General features: G+C 38.0%; 1 long non-coding RNA gene across 1 annotated transcript in view; it reads right to left on the minus strand.

Annotated features, from left to right (window-relative positions):
• Positions 1–4,297: 4,297 nt before the first annotated feature.
• Positions 4,298–19,550, minus strand: part of LOC109144480 — a 44,978-nt gene continuing 29,725 nt past the window's right edge. Inside the window, exon 3 of the long non-coding RNA XR_002045281.3 lies at positions 4,298–8,076. This is a non-coding gene — a long non-coding RNA (uncharacterized LOC109144480). The remainder of the gene's footprint in view (positions 8,077–19,550) is intronic.

The following is a 19,550-nucleotide window of genomic DNA, read 5'->3' on the forward strand; positions in this document are numbered from 1 at the left end:
TAAATTATTTTCATTTTGTTTTCAGGTTCTTCTGGTTTTTTGTGATTCATACATTTCAGAGAGACAAAATCATCATTTGATTTCCATATATTCACACACCAAAATTTTATGTTTTTTAAATCTACTTTTAACGTTATATCAGAAACTCTATCTGTAATTTAGATGCAGATTCTCTCATTGACTACTCAGCAGTTCTATCAGCCCATACAGTATATCCTCGGTTGATATATCCTTAACAACACCTCAGGAAGAACTTCCTGGAAAATTATTTTCCCAGTATTAGAAAATTTTAGTTTGTCATCACAGAATCAAACTAGGATATGTTCTAATAAAGACCCTTAAAAATATGAGGCTTTATTTTCTTAGTTTAAAAAAACCAAAAACCTGAATCTTTCAAAAATATGTCTTTAATATTCAGTTCTCCTCCACTAAAAAGTACTTTGAGAAAACTAGGGAGACTCCACAATATCAAACACCAGACATTTTTCTATAGGAATATAGACATGATCATTTCTAAAATGCACTTCTCATTTCTTAGGGTGACATGGGTTTAAAACTTTGAGTAGGCAGGAGAGGATTAGGGCATTTTTTTCTCCCCTTAATCTTGTTTCTTCCAAAGATCAGGGTTTTGCTCAGGAATGTACTCTTCTCTTGAGGATACATAAACAAAAGGCAAATAGCCCCTGAGTGTGTGACTCTTGCATGGTGAGGTCAGCACTAGTTGAGACCTCTTATTGATCTGTTGAATCAGATTGGAGAATATGAAATTCTTAAGTGTGATCCAGCACCCATCCATGCCCTCCAAAATCTTTGTCTTCACTGAGCAGGAAAGATAAGCAAATATTTATGTAAATATTTATTAAGGTTCTTTTGCTAGCATACACTGAACAAAGTTTATTTTCAGTTATTGTATTTGTTATCAGAATTTCTTGATTAAGCCATTATTTTTACTACATCCTGTAAAAGCAGTTCAGCACTCACATAGTTTATATGGAACTATTCGCCTCCAAAACAGACAAATTTGATTGCCTATATAAACACCTCCTTTCCATCTCACTATGTTACTGGTTAGAATTGTACAATTGTTATTGTACATTATTATTACAATTATAACAATGGTCATTTTCAAAGAATTATTATTAATTATATATAACCACAGTCATTTTGCTTAGATATTGGTGCAATCTTAAACTTCTGGTTTTGGAACTATTTTAAAAGTTCTGGAATTTTTCAGAGAATTAGGCTGAGAACCTGATGAGGTTAGGCCATGAGAACCTCATGAGGTTCAACAATTCCAAGTGCAAGGTGCAGCATCTCTACCAGTGCAATCCCAGACAAGAGTACAGAAGAACTCATTGAGGTAAGCCCTGCAGAGAAGGACATGGGAGTGTTGGTAGATAAAAACCTGGACATGAACAGGCAATGTGCATTTGCAGCCTACCGTGTCCTGGGCTGCATTAAAAGAAGAGCAACCAGCAGGGTGAGGGAGGGGATTTTGCCCCTCTACTCTGCTCTGGTGAGATCCCAATTGGAGTGCTGCTTCCAGCTCTGGGGGCCACAACATAAGAAGGACATGGACCTGTTGGAGTCCAGAGGAGGACCACAAAGATGATCAGAGGGATGGAGCACCTCTCCTATGAAGACAGGTTGAGAGAACTGGGGTTGTTCAGCCTTGAGAAGAGAAGCCTCCAAGACCTTATTGTGGCCATTCAGTATGTGTAGGAGTGTATAAAAAACAGGGAGAGAGATTTTACAAGGATATTTAAAGATAGGACAAGGGGGAATGATTTTAAGCTAAAAGAGCAGAGATTTAGGTGCTAGGAAGAAATTCTTTACTCAAACAGTGTTGAGGCAGTGGAACAGGTTGCCCAGAGAAGTTGAGGGTGCCCCATCCCTGAAAGTGTTCAAGGAATGGCTGGATAGAGCCCTGGGCAACCTGATCTAGTGGATGGCATCCACCCACGGCAGGAGTGTTGTAACTTCATGATCTTTAAGGTCCCTTTCAACCCAAGCCATTCTCTGATTCTATGAATAAGATATGCCTTCAGGAATCCCAGAGTCCTGAGAACAGTGAGAAAGTTTGGGAAGAAGGAAAGAAGACCTACTCTCAGTGAAAAAGGATCAGGTTAGGAAACATTTAAACAAGTTGGACATACACAAGTCTGTGGGATTTACTAGAATACAGCCACAAGAACAGAGGGTGTTGGCAGATGTCATTGTGAGGCTACTCTCTCATATATCTGAAAGGTCAAGGTGATGAGGAAATGTTCCTGAAAATGGGAAGCAAGCAAATGGCATTCCTTGGAATTTTCAAGTTTCCAAGGAAGGATGAGGAGTCTCCATTCTTGGAGATACTCTAAATTTGACTGGACACAGCCCTGGGAAACTTTTTCTGGTTGACCCTGCTCTGAATGGTGATTGGATTAGATAATCTCCAGTAGTTCTTTCTAGCCTCAACTCTTGTGTGATTGTGTGTGATCCTGTGGAAGTTTTAGTGCTAGAAAAGTCTGATAGGAATTTTAAATAAAAGCATTGTGAACCTTGTCATATTTCCCACTTCAGATGGAAAAAGGAAAGAAAAATTAAAAAAAAAAAAAAAAAAAGGAAAAGAGAAAAAGACCATACCATCACCACCCTCTTGGGTGCCTCTCAATTAAAAACTGATATTTGTTTGAAGTAATTCTTTCAGAAATCCCAGTGTGCCTGAGACTATTATAAAAGCTTTTGTTTACATGCATTAAATTACAACAGTTTTCCAAGAAATCTGTTTTCATTCAGTTATTTACTCTCAAAAACAGGTTTCTTGAGACCAGGGAGAAGGCTTCTTGCAACCATATGGAATCTTCTGACCAATACAGCTTCTCCTTAGAAGTTCCCATCTATCTATATTTTGCAATCAAATCAAATGCAAATCAGTCTGACTCCATAACACTTTCCAAGGCAATAAAAGTTTATAATGCATTTGGAGGCCACCACACAGGAGAAATGAACACTTTCCCACTACACTCCCCGTTCTGTCTCATCTCCCAAGGAAATCTGAAAAAATCTTCTAATACTATATATTTGCACTTGAACTAAAATAGTATTGGTGGTTACATGACAGTGGAAAAGAGAGAGTCCTGGAGCTGGAGCTTACTCCAGATATTTAGTGGTTATAAGTATGATACAAGCCTGTAAATTAAGAGTGTATAACTCATAAACCCAGCATCCCCCTCTCTTTTATTTATTTATTTTTTTAATTGAAGCCAAATTCCACTTTCAACCAGCAGAAATTCCTCGCCCCCAGTACTCCATTGTTGGGAATGTCTGGAAAGTCCAGATGTTGGAGGCAGTAATTCAGGGGCTGAAGGAGTGCCTGAAATACCCACTGCCCTCTGGAGGACAAGAGAGAGGCTGAGCTGCTGGAACCTTCCACCAGTGCAAGCTGTAATGCATTGTATGCTTCTGTTGTGGTTTTGCCTAGAATAAATGGGGATTGAAACTGGAAACTACTTAATGGTGCAAAAAATTAACATAGCCCCAAAAGACTTGGAAATTTAAATCTGAGTTTGTACTCACTGATCTTCTGTGGTGTGTCATGTTAATTCATGTCCTATTTTTATGTCTTATTATGAGAAATGTTGCTTATTATAGAAGGGAAAAATCTGTCAGATATGATTAATGCCTTCATGTCTAGGAAAGTAGCCTTGTAGCCACACAGGCTTAGGGTTTAAAAGAAACAAAGTTTTAGGGAGAAGTAATTTTTTTCTTTTAAAAAACCTGATGCAGGTGGAAAAAGAACACACTTTTCAGGCACAGTTTTTCAGTTTTTAAATTCCAAGGTATTGAAATTTGTACAGATGAAGTAGGGCATAATTGATGGATATCTTTAGTCACGTACTTAATAAACTGGAGAGCCAAATTAAAACTTAATCTATAAAAAAAATTCCCATGCTATGAAAAAAGTGGAAAAATAATGAATGATGAGACAAGATCTAAGCGGATGAACAACCATAAAATGTCATAACTTTTGAGATTTACAGAAACATTTTCAGGTAAAACACAGCATTTCTGTTTTATATTTATAACTCCAACATCAGAACCAAAAAATGCTTCCATATTTTACTTTTCAGTGTAGCTACACAAAGTTAAATAAGAGACAAAACCGTCTTATCACCATTATAAGACAAAAATTCCAGTGGTGGTACACGCAAACTTCAGAGATAAATTTACTGCAAATAGCAGTGAATATGACTGGTCCTTTTTTAATTGTGGTAGATGGAACACAAAGAGCCAGCACAAATGGCAGGAAACAAATAGGATTTTTTTTTTTTAATTGAAGAATTTTAATAATTGCAATGAATTAAGACACAAGTCATTCTTGAAAAAACCTCAAAAGCCCTTGAAAAATGACAGATTAAATAGCCTGACACACAAGATCTAGTAAGAGGCATAAAGTCCTCTATTCCATCCAACATTTTAAGTCATCCATAATGATCCTAACACAAAATATTAATAAAGTGTAATTTGTTCTAGAAGGGTCTAATATTTAAAACAGAACATTTGTAATAAAACTTTCCAAGATCCATTCTCATCAATAATGCTTTCTTTTCCTCAGAAAAGAACGGAGGGCCATGAAAGCATTAGATTCTGCATCTCCAGGAGGAAGCCTCCCTGAAAGCTTTTTTAACTTATTGTGCAAATAGATGATCCACATCTATTTGATGGAACAAGATCTACAGCTACCACGAACAGCAGTACTTCCTCTCTTTGTCACTCCCTTCCTCCCTCAAGATCTGCATGGCTTCTCTGGCTCCCTCGAAAACACAGAGCTCTACTGAGATCTTATGGACTACTCCAATACACACACACTGCTCTCTATAACATCCTCTGGCCTTTCTGAACCCTCATCCACTTTGTCCTTACTGGCTTCCCTCAGGCCTCAACACCTCCCTGTACACACTTGTTGAATATTTTGTGTCATTATCACAAAATTCAATTTTGCTCTTTGGGGAACTGGAAGTTAATATTGCCTCCAGAACTGAAAAGCCTTGAGTGGGTCCTGGCACTACATGAGGAATTGTATCATTCAGTGAGGAATGCGATCTGAAGAGCCCTATTCAGCCTACAAATCATTTACTCAAAAGACTACAATAGACACCAGGCAGAAAATAGTATGAATACAGGGAAAAAAAAAAAAGGCAGCCTCAATCCTGCAAACACTTATGTGTGTACTTAATGTAATGTGGATGAATATTGATTTCAATGAGAGTGCTTATATGCATAAAGCAAGGCATATGCATGCATATAGGATCAAGGCCAAGATTGTTAAGTACTGCAAGCTGAGCTTTAATGACTGATAAAGCAACTTAGGAATACACCAAAATATGTCAAGGAAATATTCAAGATGCCTGGCTGGTTTCAATACTTATAAAATTGTTATCTCTGCTCTGACTCTGAAATAAGAAAAATAATTTGTTAGTAAATTAATGACAATCACATAAAATTAGAATGTAGTATAATGTATGAGCGAAAGGAGTACAGATATGTGGCTGAATAATTCTGCCTCCTGCTAGAATGCATCCATTTCTGTGGCAGCTATTGAAAAATGTACAAAAACATAACAGTTTATGTCAAAGAGGTGAATGATCCTCCCATTTGCAACAGCCAGGGAAAATTAAAGTTGAAAGGGAATTGCTCACAACAGAATTCATCCTGCAAATATACAGACTGGGAGTTGCAAAGCCAATGGGTGATCATTTCAGACTCCACTGTACGGCTGGGTTTTAGTCTAGGTGGGCATACTGGCCACAAATTCTCTCATGCTCTCTGTCATAGTACATTCTGAAACACTGACCTAACATTTTATCAAAATTAATTTTTTCTTCAGCCTTCTATGAAAAAGAATGGATGTGAAACACTTTGTGGAAATGCACACTCTGGTTTCTGTTTAAACGCTCTCAGGGAAACTTTAATTGCATAACCAAAATGACAGTTTGGGACAGTGACTGGTAACTTAATGCTGGAGACTTTGAAAACCTACACCTTAATTCCCCACTCAGTAATAGCATAACTAATTTAGCAGTGATGAACATGGAAAACAGACTCTCAGCTCAGCCTGAATGCCGAACAGATACTGTTTTCAATTATGGCAACCGCGCTGGTCTGCAAGGATCTTGAGTGCGAACACACTGCTTGTGAGCAGTGCAGTCTTGGCAGTGGAGAATACTCCAACTTTCCAGACAATACAAGTCACACACCTAAAACATTTTTAGGATTATACTGCATATTTTAGAAAGACAAGCTGAGGGGAATTCTAGCAGTAGCTCACAGAAAGGAGACAAGAGTCTTCCAGGGAAGGAGACTTGGCTGAGCACTCAACTAATGTGCAGAGAGCCTTGTGGTGAAGAGGCTGTGATGTCTCTAGCCCTGAAATTAAGTGGTGCAGTCCTGCCAGATTTGTGGTGTCCACACTGGATACAGTTCAGAACTGTCATGAGTCTTCTCTGAATGTTAGATGATGGATAAGTGTCTCTTCAGATCTGGTCAGCTCTGCTAATATGACTAGCTCATGACTGTGGTGAAAAATTCACCTTCAGAAATTCCTCAAGAATCTGTATGAGACTAGGATTCCTGCTTTCTGAATGCTTTGTTCTAGGATGATCAAAATAACAATAACAAAATATAGTGACAAATTTCTAACTCTCCACCAACAGTGCTTCATTGGCTTAGGAAATAACATGTCATCTACTGCACAGCCTGTTTATTCCTGCCTAGCTAGGGAACTATGGTGGCAGAGCACTGGAACATGCTGTCCAGGAAGGTCGTGGAGTCTCCCTCTCTGGAGATATCCAAAACCCACCTGGAAACATTCCTGTGTAACTTGCTCCAGGTGATCCTGCCTTGGCAGAGAGGTTGAACTGGATGATCTCCAGAGGTCCCTTCCAACCCTAACAATGCTGTGATTCTCTGACTGCTGTAGAGGCATAGACTTGCATTATTTTAAACTCAAAGTAAGTTCTACCCTGGTGTGTAAAGACTTCGGGAGTTGTTAACACTCTGACTTACCTTTTTCCCCCTCTCCCTTCCATGTGGCTGCTTCAGGACCATTCTAGTTTTCCTTCTATGGTTTAACTGCAATAGAGTCAGTGACTGCTGTTTATCAGTCTGCAACACACAGAGTATCAGTGTAAGAAAGGCTATAGAGAAAAAAATTAGGGGCAGAAAAGGTAATGATTTTTTTAGTATGTAAAGAGGCTATTTAAAAAAAAAAACCCCTTTGTTTGTACTGGCCAGTGTAGAATTGTGCTACTTTTCTTCTGAAGTTACACTTTAACATAGCATTCCTTGACCAGCCCTACAGTTTTTATTGTGTCTAGATTCTTCAAGAAAAAATAAAACAATATAGGAACAGCTCAGTGAAACTACCCCAGAGAGAACAGAAAAAAACCCAAACAAAACCCAAGCTTGTGAACTTTGAGGATGGAGCTTCAAAATATATATGTGTACTTTAAAACCAGATCTTTAGCTGATGAAAACCATCATGCCTCCACTGAAGCAAATGAAATTACGCCAAAACACACCAGGAGAGTATTTGACACTCAGTTGTGTGCACAAATTCCCTGGTCTGTGGCTGCTTTAAGAACAGTTGAACTGGCAGTTTGTTCAGGCAGGTTTTCGACTTGTCCGTGGAACTGCAAGGATTTTCTCACTTCTCATCGGTGTGGATCTGCAGCCAACATCTTTAAAAATATGTCCCGATCTCATTCAGCTCAAAGCTGTGTAATGAAATAAGGCAAGCCTTGAGATGAATTAGAGGCAAAGGGCCCCTTTGCACACTTGAACTCTATGTGCAGCTTTCATTGACATCAGTGTGAGCTGTGTCTGCAAATCAGTGACTGCCTTTTGTTATGGAGTAACAAATCTTTAGCACACAGCCTACTTCTGACAGAGTCAAAGTCTTCCTTTTAAAAAGCACATTCTTTCCTTAGATTCATGCAAAGACATCAACCAGCATTGCCAGATGACATACTCAGAAAATCAGGATGCTATCCTGGACCTGCAGTGCAAAGACCAACTGGCAAGGACTGTGCAAATCTGGAAAAAAGAAAAAAAACCTCTTACTACTTATATGAAATATCAGGAAAAATACTTCCAAAAATTCCAAAATAAGAACATCCTAATTTTAATCATGCTAACTAAAGCCTAAAGCTAACTAACTGACAGCAACACTAATGACAGCAGAAATGTGTCTGAGGTGTAGGAAAAGAGTATGCAGGGTCATAATTCAAATTTCTCAACACATTCAGTTAAGGCCATATTTTGCAGGAACTCATTTAAGCGATGTTAAAAGGATAGGTTTTTTCAAGCACTCTAAGCATCCAAAAAACTTCTGTTCTGACTTAGTGCGTAATCAGATTTTCCAAATGTTTCTATTTCCCAATTCTGAGAATTTTTGCAGGCCTGAGTCTCAGTCTGAACATTTCTGAAATGTTGACCATATCATGTAACTTACTCAGTTGAGAAAGGTACATAGTCCTGCTTTGGCATCCAGTAAATAAACTCCAGTCACAGAGCATACCCTACTCACACATAAAGAGAATCCCTTTTGTTCTCTGAACTTTTAGTCATGAAATGGTTAAAAATATTGAAGGGCCAGAACTATCAGCACTGAGAGAGAGTGAGAGAGAATGGAAGGAGGAGTGTGGTACAGCACTTTGCAAGCTCAGTAGTTCTTCAGATGTGGTCTGGCATGTAGTTCATAAAGTCAAGCAAATCTCATTTCAGTCATACAGGCACATATGCATCAGCAGACATAGATACATAGATGCAAAGCCCTCTGGAGAGTGAAATAAAGCAGTGTCATGTACATCTTTAGTAAATCAGCAGTAACAAAGATTTGAAGTTATAAAAAATTCATTGCTTTGTACTATTTCAGCACAAAAACAAGCTGAAAGTTTCAGGTATGTGACAGCTAGGATAGGTTTTCTCTAAGAGGACACTGAGGATGATATCATTTGAACTTTCTACTTCACTTTGAGTTTCTCATGATTATATATATTTTTAAATGGAATTTATAGGAACATGATAACAGAAAATACTTTCATCCAAAAAACATTGCTTCATCAGAGCAAAGTAATTTCATTGAAGCAAAGGAATTTTAATTTTTTTTGGCTAGAAGTTTTTTGAGGTCTCTCTTTTTAATTCTGATTAGGAAAAAAAAAGAGAAAAGCAGATGGAGGGGTAGAAAACCAGAAGAAAGATGGATGTCTACATTCATGCAGGAAAAAGTTTTTTGGCAGAATTTTGGGCAACTGGATGAGATGAAGAAGTAAATTCCAGAATGTTGAAATACAAGAAGGAAATTGATTTTTTTCTTCCTAGGTCTGCTTCACTTTTTTATTATTAGAGTGCAGAATTTCTGGTTCTTCTGTGTTGTTTCTTTCAAATATTCTGTGGAATGAGGTATTTCATGCACTATGCCAGACTCAGCAATGCCCATGCAACCAGACATAGCACAAATGTTAGATTAGCCATAACAGTTAATTAGAACAACTTACAGCAGGAACAGTATTGTAGAATCATCAAATGGTTTGGGCTGGAAGGAGTCTTAAAGATTATCTATTTCCTACTCCCCTTACATGGGCAGGGACACCCCCCACTAGACCAGCTTGCTCAAAGCCCCATCCAACTGGCCTTGATTTCTATCAGTGTGTGACAGGAAAAAAGCGTTTTTCAAGATTTGGGATGGGGTAATAGGATATGAGGTAATGATTAGGGATTTTTTTTCTAAGCAACATGAAGCTATCCCAACTCAACATTGAGGGATTTAGTGAAGATTATGAGGTGAACAGGTAAATCTCTGGAGATTGACAAAACCTTATGACTTACCAATATAGGCCGTAGATCTCATTTCTTTTGTTTTTCATCAAACAAATAATGAAAGAGGAATTTTTTTAATGCAATGGAAAGCAAGATGCAGGTAGATCCCTCTCCAAACTGAAGCTGTTATGAAAGATTGTAAACAGAGTGAAAATGTGTGTGACTTTCTCAGTCTGCACGAAGCAGCATCTGATTTTTCACACGTCATGCCAACTTAGAGTAATAAGAAACTATTGTTTCTACAGAAAACGGAAAATAGCATCTAAGAATAAGATAAATGCATCTTTGGCTGGAATGTCCACATTCACACAGGCAAGTGTACAGTGTTGCACAGGCCTTCTGTAGTCTGCTTTTTCCACCTCCTTGAAGAAAAGCAGTTATGTTGTGCTACCTAAAGTAAATGTAGAAACCCAAAGCTTCTGCACTTTTAGCATAGATGGGCCCAAGAGAAGCCTATTTAATAAGTTAGATGTGATGAACCATAGCCATTTTTCCTACCTACTCCTCTTTCCATCTATGCTGCTTATCTGTCTTCTCTACATCTCGGTTTCCATGAGTATGATGTGGATATTGTCCTAGTCTTAAGGTAAGAATATTATTCCTAGCAATGAGAAAGAACACAGAGAACATTCAGCAAAAATGATAGGTTGTGAACACAGCATACTCTTAGCCTGGGGAGGTGATTACCACAAGGTCACTGTGGCCCAGTGGTTCTGGTTTTTTTGAACAGAATTCAAAAAAAGCTGGGCATTTTTGGAGTATAAAAATACACTGGTAAATATTATTGCATGTGTGTGTCCATATGTATTTTAAATACATACATGCATAGATACATATGCTTATATATACATAAAAGAAATATGTGAAAAGTGAGGCATGATTCAGAATTCAAACCAATCTCTATTGAGAGTAAGGAAGGCATGTCATTGTGATTGATTATTCCTCAGCTGCCCTGCTCCATTTTCTCCCCTAAGGCAGCCTGCATTGATGGTTGAAAGAGATCATTTCCCTTGCGTTCAAGTTCCTGAAGGCTGTCAGCAAAAGGTAACTTCTCAGACTTCAATGCAAGAACCTACCATGCCACAGACCTTCTGCTTTAGATGTCATTCCTTGTGAAGGGGAAGAACATACAGACCTGCAGCTTATGATAGCCAAAACCCTAGAGACTTCTGGACCAGGCCAGATCATGGAAAGAATCATAGATGGATAGAGTGGCTTGGTTTAGAAGGGACCTTAAAGATCATCTAGGCCCACCATGGACAGGCATGTTACCATCAAATATCACGTCTGGTTTGTCAGAGCCTGGATTCCTTCATGATGTTGCAATACACACCAGTGATGACGGTTGGTGATATCACAGCCTTAGAAATCAGTTTAGGAATCTTGCTAAGCCATGCCATTCTTTGTAGCTCATGATTCACACTTCCACTGCACGCTTCACAGGGCTGAGTTTCTGTAGCACAGATGAACTTCAGGCTCTCTGTATGCCATCTTCCCTTGCAGCCTGTGACTCTGACACAGCTGAATCTCAGACACTACAAATTTCTTTCTGGCTAATTCAGTGTCTTGATGTCAACGCCTGGGCAGGTGGGTAGAGATAGGCAGACAGTGCAGGGAGAGGAGAAGGCATGGCTGGACCAATGAAAGGTGCTAACAAGAACCTTGCATTCCTAGAGATGACCCATCTCCTGGACTTCAGTCTAAGCTTGTGTCCAAGCAATGTTGAGATAGCATTTGAAATACGCATAGTTTTCATGCTAAAATCTTTACTTATTGTAGCTAATAAGAATTTTAAATTTAGTGTCATGTCTAATTTTTCTATTTGATGAATTACCCTCTTTATTACCAAATTGAAGTCCCCCATAAACTAGCTGCAAATTATCTATTGATACCTTCTTTTTCTTCTGTTTCTTTTCCTCCACAATACAATTCTCTGCTGTATAACAATTGTATTTGCCTGGGACTATGGGAAGAGTTAGGTAAATCAATTTTAAACAAACCATATATTGTATGCTTATATAGTTTCATTTCCAATAAATAACCTGGATTAGCTAGTCAACTTTACATGCAATCTTAATTTCAGTTTCATATGCATAACGGAAGCAAGGAAAAATGGGACAGACTTGAGAAGGGAAGAAAGATTATATGGCTACAAGCACAGTGCGATGTAAATTCATTTACAAGGGCATCTGCATCTGTATGTCCAGTCAAGTGGCACAGTGAATTGCGAGGGGATTATTGATTTCAAAATGACTTAACTGCAGTCATGCAGTACTGAGAATACCTTATTGCTTCCCTTAGCTTCATGTACCAATTTGATCATATTTTGTGTATGTCTCAGCAGTCACACATGTAAGTCTGAAAATAAAACAGCAACAATCTCACAAAAATAAAAAAAAATTTAAAAAAAATAGCAAAAACAGGGTCTCACCACATAAGAGATCAGGTTTGCTCTTTATTTTCAAACACCCCAAATCCTATACTTATCTATTTGAATACCCGTCTTGAAACAATTAAAATGCAACTTACAGCAATGCTGAGCAGAAGCCCTCTGAAAATCAGGTCCCATCAAACTGGAGTCATCCAAAGAAATTTATGTCACTTTTAAGGTTTGAATTTATAACTTCCAAAGTCAACATGGATAAAACTTTCTGAATATGTGCACAACATGGAGCTAAGAGAACTTTGATACGGCACATTGCAAGCTTTTAAAACTTCCATGTGCATGCAGGCCTGATAACTTTTAAAAACTGTTTTTCAAGGAAAGGAGCAAGAAATAAGAATCATCTCCCCTAACATATGGATTAAAACTTTTACACTGTCAGTAATTAAAATACCATGACAAATTAAGAGCTGATAAAAGGCCACAGCTAAAGATTTATGTTCTTTTTTTTTAAAGCTTCTTTAAGCTTTACCAAATGTACTGTGCTCCATGTACTTCATCTCTAACATCTGAATCCAGTTAGCAGTGATTTTCAACTAACAGGGTGTTCCTTTGCATCAAAATGTGTAGCAGGATCTCTGTGTTACGCATGTCATCTTATGACAGTCAGTTAGCTCTCTTGCTGAAGTGCATTAGGAAACTGTTTTAAAGAGCTTGCACCTTTTGTCAGAGTGGTTAAAAAAAAAAAACAACATTGTTTAACAGCCCTGTATGTCTTACCGTTATACTCTCCACCTTTTGCAAAGGTCAGGGAAGTGTCATTTTGTGACTGTACTAATTTATTCAGAAGCACAGCTTAACTCTTCCTGTGACTTGTTAAAATCATGACAACACCATATCGGGTGGGGGGGAGGCAGGATTCAAAGTGTAGACAACACACGTTTAGTGAGTAGCTTTTTACTTGTGTCTTACATCAATCACTCCTGACATTTCCAAGGAGAAATCCTATCTGGACCCTAAAAATCTATTTCCTTTTCTCATGACAGCTGTGATTAAGGCAGGGCAGCTTGTACCATGCAGCTCTTTAATGATGAAGGCAGTCCTTCATGTCAACTTTCTTCTTAAAGTTGCACTTATCAAAAATATTCCATTGCAAAGTATTTCCCCTTCTATTTGTTCTGTGCACACTTCCAATAAAAAATGAGGTTTGTTTGGGTGGTTTACAAAACTATCCCTAGAGGTCCACTGCAGCCAGTAAGAAAACAAGCTTCAGGTTTTCAAAACGTAAAGCTGGTTGCTTCTCAGCACAGCACCTGGTGTTTCTAAGGAACAGAAGAGGAATCATAGTGCCAACTTGTCATTTGGAGTCACCCTCGCATTGCTTTGTATAAAGTGAATGGGACGTTAGAGTGGTTCAGTGCCTTGTGTTATATTAATGTTCTGCTCAGGGCAGTGTAGACTCAGATCTCATTAAATATGGTTGTTTGAAATGACTTAGACACTGAATGGCATTGGGTCTGTATTATCAGCACTTACAGTAGGTCCAGAGGCTCATTGTCTGAGTTGTATCAATGCACAGTTTCACTACCTTTCTTCGCTTATCTGAGAAATACCCACACTAGTTAAAATTAGAAATGCTCTGACAGTGAATTACCTGCTGCTCACTCCTACCCATAGATGATGGCAAAAATAAAAAAGGTCTGCTTTTTATTGAGTTAATAATTACCAAACTTTTGGGGAAAGAAAATGATCTGTCTTTATATTTCTGATATGCTGCAACACAGTCCTCCTTGTCACATGATTAAGCATTCAATAACTAGACTTCAGGAGGCAAGAACAAGTATTGTGCTACACTAGAAGTCAGAAAAACTCCCTCCTTTTTCTCTCCACTCTCACTAGGTTACTAAAGTTTATATCAGAGCCATCCACTGGTTACTGAACATTTTCCAGCACTTCTGCTTCGGAAGTTTTTTGTACTCTTTATGAAGGGCAGTGTAATTCTGTTGGGCCTCAGATGGGTTTTCAATATCAACCTGAGGTCAAGTGTGTGAATCTCAAGACAAGATCAGGACACATCTGGAGGACTGTGCATTACTGTCCTACCCTATTAAAAAGCAGCAGCAACAACAACTGCTTAGGAGTTCCTGGGGCTGAGCCTGACAGCGAAAACAGATGGATCACACTTCAGGATTTAATTTTCAGATGTGATTCCCCCATGCAGATGAACGGTTGGCAGAATTTATGATCTTTAAACAGGTTAATTTTGAAAAGTCAAATTCTGTTCTGTGATGTACGAGACATCATAAGAAGCTGTGATAGCCTCTTGTGTGTGACATGTTATACAATGGAACTGTGTGGTGCAGTATCTCCACTGGAAAAAACTCATGGAGCCTCATTGTCTGTGTCAGTTTGGGTAGCTGCTGACCTGGCTGCTCACCTTTCACCCATGGTTTGCCTTCTTCTACCCACTACAGCAAGCAGTAAACCAAAACTCATCAACATTATAGCACCTTCATAGGTAACTGCTAACTCTGACCCATTTTAGGCAAAGACAATTGAAAATAGGAAGTAGGAAAATAACTACACAAAGATGATCAGGTTCTAAGTGTGTAGTTTACATACTTGCCTCCTTAGATGTGGCTCAGAAAAGTTATGTGTTGCTCATGGAAGAAAGCCAGTGCCTTTTAAACATTATTCATGACAAAATTCAGCCTGCCAGTCAACCACATGCCGCAGATGAATATAAGCCTAGGGCTTGCAAAGGTTTTTGTTGGGGTTTTTTGTTTAGATTGGTGGGGTTTTTTCTTTTTCTTTTTTTGTGCTAGAACTTTATGCATGCTCTCAATATAAATATGTAATAGAGAGGCTGCTTGCTTAAATACCCTCACGCCCCACACTCACACACAAACTGCTCCACGCATCATTATCATGCCATAGGGGTAGGCAGAAAAAGAGAATGAATCCCTATCTATTTGCCTGAAGAAAATGGGTTTATTTCATAAAAGCCATCAGTATATCCTGATGACTTTTCTGCACTGTATTTCAAATTAGGTACCAGAATGTTTTCTGAAGTTTCTTATGGTTCTTGATAAGAATCTTTTAAAATCATGTTTTATTCACTTAAACAGCCTTTCCTGAAAGCTGTGCAAATAGCAAGTATCAGACCAAATTCCAGGTTGAATGGTACACCTTTGGATTTTACAGTGATCCATAAGCCCTCTTTTTTTTGTGTAATCCTGACAAGGTCCCAGAAGCTAATGTGTGTGCTTTCCACTTTGGCAATATAGATTCATCTGTCATGCACACCTGTGCAATGACTGTTGGAGAGATGAAAGCACAGATGAGATGTAAGCAGAGTCTGGATCTACAAAGTCTTTCCTCTTCTGCTTCAGCTTTGCAATAATTCAGCTCTCCATGACTCCATCCTGTTTTTACAGTGGCCCATGTGGAAACAGTAACTATTGAAACACTCAGGTCCAATTCTGCAGTTGTCTACCTTTCAAGTAAGTCAAGGGAAGCCAAAATGCAAAAATAAACAAAAAGTATCCAAGAAACAAGTTTTTGCATCATACTAAAGAAAAGGATTATAATTTTGTTAACAACAAGGTCTATCAGTTGTCACTTAAAAAAAATAACATTTGTCAAAGAATTACCATCTGGGATAGAGAGTTTTTAACAGTAAGCAGTGTGTGAGGAGTCTGTAAGATCTTAACTCCCCTAAGTTTATCTAAGCACTATCACACTTTTCTTGGATTTAAAGCTAAACAAGTCTATTCTAAGTAAGTATTACCCATTATTCTTCATTTCCTGTTGTACCTGGTATTTCTTCAATTAGCCACATATGTCAAAGCCTGACTTAATGATAGCTAATCTTCAAGCACTATCTGTTAATTTTCTTTGTCTGTTTCTGGATCAAGACAGAGAGCAGGGAACTACCCATTAGCTAATATATCCTTCAAGCTCAAAAGCAGAAGAACAAAATAGAATGGAGAAGTAGACTCAAATGATGTTTTCTCACTTCTGCAGGAAATAGAAATCTCTTCTAATAACTTAGTGTCATGTAGTCATCTGCATTCCACTAAAGTCAGAAAGTTGAAACTTTCAGAGTACTTTTTCTTTTTTCATTTTCCCATAGCTTTTCTATAGGACAAAGAGAATTCACATTTTGGAGAAAAAAAATTGAGGGTAAGAACATGGGACTTTTTGTTATGAAAAGGAAAGGACCTCTTCCATATTTTTCAAGACTCCTGGCATGAAGTTCACATGAACAAATATAAACAAGAGAACCAAGGTAGTCACATAACTCCTCAAACTACCACAGGGATTTTTCCCCAACTAAGTATTACAAGAAACGAGTAAAATTTAACAGAGCACAATCATTCCCACACATCTCTTGCCAGCCATTGATATCAACCCTGAACAGCTAAAGTCAAAGGCCCAAAGGCTTACATAACCAAATTAATCCATCTCTTGTCATCATAGGAATCTGTTCTCTGATATCTGAAAGTACAGTGAAATACAAACATATATTGTGGATTAAACATATATATTTCACATAAACTGCAATATTTATGAAAACACTTATTTGTCTGAATACTTGCAGTAGTTGTTGCAGTTTGGAGAAAAAGGAAATTAAGGGTCCACAATATAGTCATTAAAATTTAAAATGCTAAAAACATCCTCTAATTTTTTCTTTCCTTCTGATAACATTTATTCTTATCAACAATATCTCACCAAGAATGCACTTGGCATATGGCAACAAGACAGGATAAACATGCTCTGCCCCTACCACCAATACAGTTTTACATTCATAAGTATCCTAGTTCCCACCAGAACAAAATTAATATTTTTACAGTAGCGAGGCTGAGCCCATCGGGTCTCTTGAGCTTGGGATTTCTGGTCTGCCATGTGCTGCGCTGAGTGGGCATGGCCAAGACCCAAATGTTGTTCGATACCATCTTAGGTCATTGCCAGGGATTGGGAGAAAGGGATTCTTTTTTTCTGGCTTCTGTGAAGAAAGGTGTTCCTATTCCTGAGGGGAAAATGTGGCTGCAGTCAGGTTAGGCTTTGAAATGAACATTTTTGTACACTTTTGTTATTAATATAGTTGCTATTAGTGTTTGTTTTCTTATCTCATTGCTGTTTCCAGTAAACTGTTCTTAATTCAATCTGCAATTTCAATCTTTTTGTGCCTTCAGTTCTCAAGTCCATCCCCAGAGTGGGAAGGGGAAGGTGGGGGGTGGTCAGGGGAAGCGAGTGGTGTCTGGTTTAAGAGAGTCTTGGGGGTGAAGGGAGGGGGGGCACTAAATTTGAGGAATGCCATTCCTAAAACCACAACAATAATCCACACATAGACAAGATTTTCTGAAAATAACTAGCAGTTCCAGGTACCCGGCCTGTGACACTTAAAAATAATATGATTTTCAAAGTGCAGATGCTTAAAGTCTTAAGTTGCCTCCTTCCTTGAACCCTGGCCACCTCAGAACTGAACTGCTCCTAACTTATTATCTACATTTAAAATGGTGTTCAAAATCAGTTTCATCCAAATGAATAAAGAAAGCACACTATTTGCAAGGCAATTTGTATATCATGGCTAGAACATTTAACGGTTAGTTTTAAAATGACAGGCACGAGATATTTCTGACCTACAAGAAATGGTCTTAGAACCCCCAATACCAGAAATATGATGGAGAGTTAGAAATCCACACAACTGCATTTAATATAGGTTTACACATATTGCTGAAAAAATATACCCGCACAGTATTTCCAATATGTTTAATTCTCTTGAAGGGCTGAAGCCAGTAAGTATCTTCAGCTAAATTTCTCAGCCAGTAAATGATAACTCAAAGTGAGAATTAATAAATACACTTCAAATCAGTCTTTTTTTCTATGAGCCCACTCAACAATATTTCTTCCAACTAATTCCCATAAATAACATCATGACTTGCACTAATTAGTTAAATTTTCTCTTCCCCCCACCGCCAATCCTGCTTTGTGTTGAAGTAGTTGCTATATTGTAAAGTAATTGCTTCAGGGGTTAATCCCTGGCTTCCTTTCTGTCTCAGAGGCAAGAATATACAAATATGTCCACTCTTTAGAATGTTATCACAGTGCCCTCTCTTGTCAAAAGTAAATCAAGAGGGACTAACAAGAGATAAAGGGTGTGGGATTTGGTTTTTTGGTGAGGGACGAGAGGGGAGGGAGATGTTTTGTTTCAGTTGGCTGTTTTCTGAGTGTTTTTTACACACCAGATTCAAATGTAACTTTCTCTCTGAAGACTCACTAAGCAGAGACACTTTAATGAATTGCTCAAATGTGTTGCTAAGCTGCATACGAAGAACAGACATTCAGGAAACTGACACCAGTATCACATATGTTTCATAGCATCACATTTTATCCTTAACCCTGAAATTCAATTATTTACTTTAAACTGGAACAATAATTGCAAGATTAATCCAAGCCTATGATACAAATTAACTTAATTTGTCTACAGTTGTTTAGGAAATTATAAACTTTTGAGTGTATAAACAGTTGCAAATGCCGGGAATAATTCAAAGGCTCGTGAAGGGGAAATTTCCATTACAGTTATGTCAGACAAATTTAACAGGAAATAAATATAACTAAAAACGCCCATTTTCTTTTAGCACATAAAACCAGCAGAGTTTTCAACAAAAAAAGAAAACTGTTTTTTATTTGTGAATTCTGCAAGTTAAACTTGCCACAATGGTGATGTGTAAAATGAGAAGGAAGATAGATAACATGGAGTGACACACCTGAAGGAAACAGCTCCCTTTATGGAGAAATGAGGATTTAAGGTATAGTCTTTTCCCCAGGTTTCTGTTGGAATACAGAGAGGTGGACATGATTGAAATTTGCATTTAAATGGAAATGGTTAAAGGTAAAGGCACAATGTTTAGAAAAATGAGAGTATCCATTTTTCTAAGAGGGAGGCATACTGTTATTGTATACCATTAAGGTGTCACAGAGCCTAAAAATGTTTAGAAATATTAGACACTGCTGCAGAACAAAGAACAGCAAAATGCCATTTGGAAATGACTATACACTGTGAACGAATCTGACCGAATACTACATCATATACAATTGTCTTTAATGTTTTCTGCTGCCATTACCTAATGTGAGTCCTGTTCACTAAACAGTAGAAGATGTATTAGATAGCTTTCTGATACTTTTCAACTGCAATATAATCCAGAATCCATTCATCATTCTATCCTGGTGATTTCTGCAGGTCTTTCTCCATAGGACACCACCAGACCCTAAAATGTTTGCCTGGCACACTTTCCAAGAA

This window comes from Corvus cornix, chromosome 5 (assembly GCF_000738735.6).
Source record: "Corvus cornix cornix isolate S_Up_H32 chromosome 5, ASM73873v5, whole genome shotgun sequence".
NCBI classification, from domain to species: domain Eukaryota; kingdom Metazoa; phylum Chordata; class Aves; order Passeriformes; family Corvidae; genus Corvus; species Corvus cornix.